The sequence below is a fragment of the Coenobita brevimanus genome, chromosome 1 (assembly GCF_032717465.1).
Source record: "Coenobita brevimanus isolate Jiangsu-jjx chromosome 1, ASM3271746v2, whole genome shotgun sequence".
Taxonomy (NCBI): Eukaryota; Metazoa; Arthropoda; class Malacostraca; order Decapoda; family Coenobitidae; genus Coenobita; species Coenobita brevimanus.
In genome coordinates this window covers 1,340,744-1,347,451 of record NC_136954.1, presented here as the reverse complement: position 1 = coordinate 1,347,451, position 6,708 = coordinate 1,340,744, and the positions used below count along the sequence as shown (strand labels likewise).

General features: G+C 41.8%; 1 non-coding gene across 1 annotated transcript; it reads left to right on the top strand.

The window, feature by feature from the left end:
- Nucleotides 1-3,346: 3,346 nt before the first annotated feature.
- On the top strand, nt 3,347-3,465 carry LOC145414936 (5S ribosomal RNA). Its single transcript, XR_013899988.1, has one exon. It is a non-coding gene; the product is annotated as a 5S ribosomal RNA (ribosomal RNA).
- Nucleotides 3,466-6,708: the final 3,243 nt, after the last annotated feature.

Below are 6,708 nucleotides of genomic sequence, written 5' to 3'. Positions count from 1 at the left end.
GAAAGAAATGTGAAGGTGTGAAGGATGCAGGTGGTAGATTATTAATCCATGGGGATGAAGTAAGGACCAGATGGAAAGAATACTTTGAAAGCCTTATGAATGGGAATAGAGAGAGCAGAGCCACTGTAAACATGATTGGTTTTGGGGATATGCAGAGAAGGAATGCAGTGCCAGGAGACGTGACCCTCGCACAGGTGAAGAGTTCTGTGAAGCTGCTGAAAAATGGGAAAGCAGCTGGGGCTGATGAGGTGTATGCAGAGATGCTTAACTGTAGTGGAGAGAGTGGAATGAAGTTCTTGTTGGAAATATGTACCGTAAGAAGGCATGGATGAGTGAAACTGTGCCTGCAGAGTGGAAAAAGGCTGTGATTGTACCCCTGTACAAAAATAATGGTGAGCGAAATGAATGTAAAAATCATCGGGGCATAAGTTTATTGAGTGTGGTAAGGAAGGTATATGGAAAAATTATTATTGAGAAAGTAAAAGAGATATCAGAAGTCCTGGTGAGTGATGAACAGGGTGGCTTTAGGAGTGGCAGAGGATGTGTGGATCAAATATTTACAGTGAGGCAGATAGTGAAGAAGGCTTGTGAGAATGACTACAAGGTATTTATGACATTGATGGGTCTGGAAAAAGCATACGACAAAGTAGACAGAGAAGGATTGTGGAATGTTTTGCTCATGTACGGTGTAGATGGTAAACTGCTAGGTACCGTCAAGAGTTTTTATGATGGTAGTGAAGCATGTGAAAGGGTTAATGGGCATCTATGTGAATGGTTCGCGATCGGTGTGGAAGTGCGTCAAGGTTGTGTGATGTTCCCATGGTTGTTCGATTTATATATGGATGGGGTGATGAGAGAAGAAAATACACGAGTAAAGGAGAGGGGGATGGCGTTGGTAATGAATGCCAATGGATGGAATATCTCAAATTTGTTGTATGCTGATGATGCAGTACTACTTGCAAATACCGGACAAGAGCTTGGTAGGCTAGTGCAGAGTCTTGCTGATGTCTGTGAGCGTCGTGCCTTGAGAGTAAATGTAGAAATGAGTAAAGTGATGGATAATAAGAGAGAAGGTGACTCTCAGTGTGATGTTACATTGAATGGAGAGAGACTGGAATCGGATTTAATGCTTTCTCTATCTTTCCTTCATTCTCCTACCTCCTTCTGTCCCTTTTGGTACATTGACATCTTTTCACGTTCCCCTCTTGCTATCCATCTATCTAACCAAGGATCAGTATTTCGAAATGGTTACTTGCAGCCTTCATTAGCCCATTCATTATCTAACATTTCCTTAACCTTTAAAACAGTATCATGAGTAGATTACAGTTAAACGATAAATATGACAACTTGGGGCAAAACAATTTAAGTATAATGTATAAAGTAATGCCTAACTCCCCAAGAGGAATAAAAAGTAAAGTATGAAGAATTTATAAGGATGAAACGGAAAGTAAAGAATGAAGAGGAAGACTGTAGGTTGAAGAAATGATGGATTGATATTGAAATGAATAATTAATATGGAAGCAATTGCAGAAATGAAAGGGAAGGACAGAACTGGAGAGAATGAAGGAATGAAATAATTGTAAAGGAATGATACGAAAGCAATGTAGTATCGTAAACAAAATGAACTTAATCAGAAGAAAGAAGGAATGAAACAAATGTGAAGGAATGAAATGGAAAGAATGAAGGCATGAAAATGAGGAATGAAATGGATAGGATGACAAAGAAGGAATGATATGGAAGGAATGAAATAGATGGAATGAAGGAAATGAAACGGAGAGGGTGAAAAAAAAAGATAGAATGAAATATAAGGAAGGAAACAAATCAAATGAGAGGAATGACGGCATGAAAAGGAGCGATACTCGATGGAAAATAGAATAAATTAGAGAAAATAAGAAAACAGGATGAAATGGAATGCCGTAATGATATAAAAATGAAAAAAGATTTAAAAACAAATAGTAAAGGTGTCATATTGAAGGTAATTGACGGCATGTTCTAAAAGTGAAAAGAAGAGAGAGAGAGAGAGAGAGAGAGAGAGAGAGAGAGAGAGAGAGAGAAGAAGAAGAAGAAGAAGAAGAAGAGAGACTAGAACCCCCCCAAGGAGGAAATCACATCGGCCGTGAGTCGATACATATCTAGCGCTGCTCAGAATATGACCTTGACCTACTTTCACCAATTTCGAACTCGTTGGAGATTTTCATCCCTACTACACACCTGTAAAATTTTGTGATGATATCTTGAGCGGTGACGAAGTTATCATAGCAACAAACACACAGACCTTGACGTACATTCACCAATTTCGAACTCGTGATCGAATTTTTTCCCTACTACCTACCTGTAAAATTGTGTGATGATATCTTGAGCGGTTGCGAAGTTTTCGTGCTGACACACACACACACACACACACACACACACACACACACACACACACACACACACACACACAAATTGAAATCGATACCAGCTGCTCTATCGCGGCTCGTAGAAAAGAAGAAGAAAAACAAGAGGAGGAAGAAACAAATGAATAAGGCAAGGGAAGACGCGTTACAGGAAAAGAACACAGGGACGGGGAAGAAGGGTACAGAATTTGTTTACAAGCAACACTCCTACGTTCCTGATAAGACGTACATGGAAATGGATATGAAGCATAAAGTGAAGGGGAACAATCCATCCATCCATCCATCATCCAATCCAACATTGCCCCATGAGGAGCGTAGGAGCCCCGAGCTAGGCAGTTGGTCCCTACATTTAAGATGAGAGTGACCAGCCTCACTCATCCTTGAGTGGCATTACATGAGCAGTCTACCCCAACCATGCCTTGGATATAAACCTTCACCGGCTCAATCCGATTGGAGCGCCATAATTATCCACTAAACCACCAGGCGCCAAAATTTGGTTATATGGTTACCACCCAGCGTAGTAAATGGTTTTCTGGTGTGCAGGAAACCATTTGGCTCGTCATTCAGTGTAGAGTCACCCACAGGCAGGAGGAAGAGGAAAGAATGAAGGAAAGAAAGACAGAAGAGGAAGTGTAAAGTTACCCGTAGGCAGAAGGACGAGGAAAGATAGAAGGAAAGGAAGACAGAAGAGGATGGAAGGAAAGAAGGATAGAGGAGAGGAAAGGACAGACACGCGACAGCAGCACTACATCGAGTGAGTGGATGGTGAGCGCCCCCACTTACCACAAAGTAAACAGAAAAACAACAGAAAGAAAACAAGAGATATCTGAGAGGCTGGGAACAAGGAAATGACAGTGTTGTAAAGGGATGTGGGTAAGATAAAGAAGGTGCTAAGAACGAAGGGGTGAGGAAGGAAGTTGAAAGACTAAGATGTGTAGACGTAATTACAGGAAAGCAGCCATACCACATTGAGTACACCGCTTCCCGTCCGATCAGCAAAGTTAAGCAACGTTGGGTCTGGTTAGTACTTGGATGGGTGACCGCCTGGGAACACCAGATGCTGTTGGCATCCATACGTGTCAAGTGGGGTTGGTGGAGGATTAGTGCCCCTCCCTGTAAAACAATTAACTCTAAGCCCTTGACCACCCCGTCTGGGATACATGGCGTCTGGCAATGAATGTTTGATGTATTTTCGTCATTCCTTTTTCCTTTGTGGATATCAGCATTTATATATATATATATATATATATATATATATATATATATATATATATATATATATATATATATATATATATATATATATATATATATATTTAATCCAGTGTTGGCCCATGAGAAGCGTAGGAGCCCGGGACTAGGCAAGTTGATCCTGACATTTAAGATGAGAGTGACCAGCTTCACTCATCCCTAAGTGACATTGCGTGAGCAGTAAACCCAAACCATCCCTTGGATATCAACCTGCACCGGTTCAATCCGATTGGAGAGCCTTAATTACCCAGTAAACCACAAGGCGCAATAAATTGGTTATATGGTTACCACCGAGCTTAGTGAATGGATTCCTGGTGTACAGGAAACCTTTTGTTTTGTCACTCAGTGTAGTCACCCGTACAAAGAAGGAAACTGAAAGAACGAAGGAAAGATAGACAGAGGAGGAAGGATGGAAAGAAGGAAGAAAAAGAGGAAAGGGCAGACACTCGAGAGCAGCACTACATTGATTTCGTGGATGGTGAGCGCCCCCACCTTCCACTTTATATATATATATATATATATATATATATATAAACGAAGAGAGAGAGAGAGAGAGATCCACGAACAGACGGTCGGGCATGTACAAAGGGTAAGAGGAGGCTGTAGACAATTTAGTTCGCGGAAGAAAAGGAAAAATAAAGATAAAGAAAATTGAGCGGAAGGAAATAACGGAGAGGGTGGAAGGGAAAATACTTTCAGGGTCGGTTTTGCCAATATTGGTGTGTGTTGCTGGCCGTAAAAGCAAAGAGAGAGAGAGAGAGAGAGAGAGAGAGAGAGAGAGAGAAAGACTGTGTACGTGTTGCTGTTGTGATAGCAAGAAAAAAGCACAGCAAAAGTGTGGGCTTTCCCCATCTACCTTTCCCACCCAAGTGTGAATATGGAAAACTATATACGCCTAGCCCAGGTAAAAAAGACAGGTGTAGGAAGTTTTACAGGAAAGGAGAAAAAGTTTTTCTACCACTGTATTTGATCTGAAAACTTTGTCTAGCCACATGGTACAAGGCTTTGTCGATAAACTGTCAAATACACCTGTTGGTATCCGATTTCAGGTGTTGCAGAATTTGTATGTGAGGAAGGTGACTGGCGATCATGGAAATGCTTTATATCGACATTCCGCTCGATCTTTCTCGTCATGCTGGCGTTTAAAGTACACATGTGCTGACAGTCGATGGCCTCATATCTGTGAATTATTTCCAAAACCTCACATACCTACCAACACCGATCCCTAGTCGCTGTGGTAGTTCAGTTCTTGCAGCCTTTATTGGTACCCATGTGCCTGAGGGATGGGATTTGTTCAGTAGCCCGTGCCACGACTCTCTCAAACCTCAAGGTATCTTTCTTCTATGTCGATGACCGAAACTGCAAATCATATATTAGATACTACCCCTTATATAAATTAGAACCCTCTGCAATGTTTCCTCTGCTTCAGTTCAGTGTCTGGGAGTACGTGATGTCATCCTGATTTATATACCCAGGCTTTCGCCAAACTGGTACAATTGATTATATTTCCTAGAAGACGGTTTTTGGCTTTTGTGTCTGCTGGGTCAGAGTACGTCATCTTACATTTGTTCAGGATTAATGGCATTTGCCACTCTGCAGATCACTTGCCACTCTTTACAGCAGGTATAGAAGTAAAAGATATATGCTTGAGGTTCCTGGTCAGACCATGGAGCTTAATTAAAGTTGCTAAAGTCTACGGGACAGAAACAGGAACTTCGTGTCCCTAACATAGGGCGTCGCAAAGGTACAGGTAGTTAAAATATTCGGGTATGAAGAAACTCCTAACCAAATACGTTAGTGAATGACAGATGACAAGGCGATTTCTAGGAATCCTTGCACATCTTCAAAAGTCCCCCCACAGTGCTCTGCTTCTGTCCTCTGGAATGGCGAATCATTACCTCCATCCTTTGTGTCGTTCGTAGGTTTTTCAATCCGCCTACCAATGCCAAAAATTATAAAATTGCCGTAAACGGGAAGAAAACAGAGAGAGAGAGAGAGAGAGAGAGAGAGAGAGAGAGAGAGAGAGAGAGAGATTGAGAGAGAGAGAGAGAGAGAGAGGGGAGATGACCAGGAAAAGAAGCTGAACACTCTAGCAAAATCTATCACTGAGCTTCTTTCTCTTTAAAAAGAAAAAGCTTCAACCACCAAAGATCTCACTATGGTTCTCTCATAGTTAAGCTTTTATTTTACTTCCCCTCTAAATAAAAGGCCTTATTACTTATAGCCTTAGCGATACTTCCCCTCCCAGCACAATCTAATATTCTGCTTCACCTGTCAACAAAAACTCTCTCAGTAATTTCAGTCTCATCTAATGCTCTCACTGCATCCCTTTCCAGTAGAACCTCACAGTGCTTTCTCTAAATTAAAGTAAAAAAATCATACCAACTTTCACCTTCATTCGCTTCCCAACAGTATCTCCCAGTAAGATGTTCTCTCAACAGAAGGTCTCACCGTTTCCACTCCCAGTAAAAGTTCTTACCATGTACTCCCTTCCAAAGAAAACTTTCACGGTGCTTTCACACTCAACAACAGCTCGTACCGTGCTTCTCCTTTCAGCCAGACCTATTACTCTGTTTCCCTTCTCAGCAAGTCTCTCACTGCTTCACCTCCCAAAAGACCCTCCCAGCAAAGGCGCTCACTGATTTCCATTTTTCTGCAAAACCTGCTCATTCAACGAAAGAATTTCCTCTACACAATTCTCAATGTTTATTTTTCCTCTCAGCAACAGATCCCAAACTGCCAAAGTCCTCTGATGTTTATGAAAGCCATCCATCCATCCATCATCCAATCCTACATTGCCCCATGAGAAGCGTAGGAGCCCGGGGCTAGGCAGTTGGTCCCGACATTTAAGATAAGAGTGACCAGCCTCACTCATCCCTGAGTGGCATTACATGAGCAATCAACCCCAACCACCCCTTAGATATAAACCTTCACTGGCTCAATCCGATTGGAGTGCAATAATTACCCACTAAACCACCAGGCGCCAAAATTGGTTTTATGGTTACCACCCAGCGTAGTAAATGGTTTCCTGGTGTTCAAGAAACCATTTGGCTTGTCACTC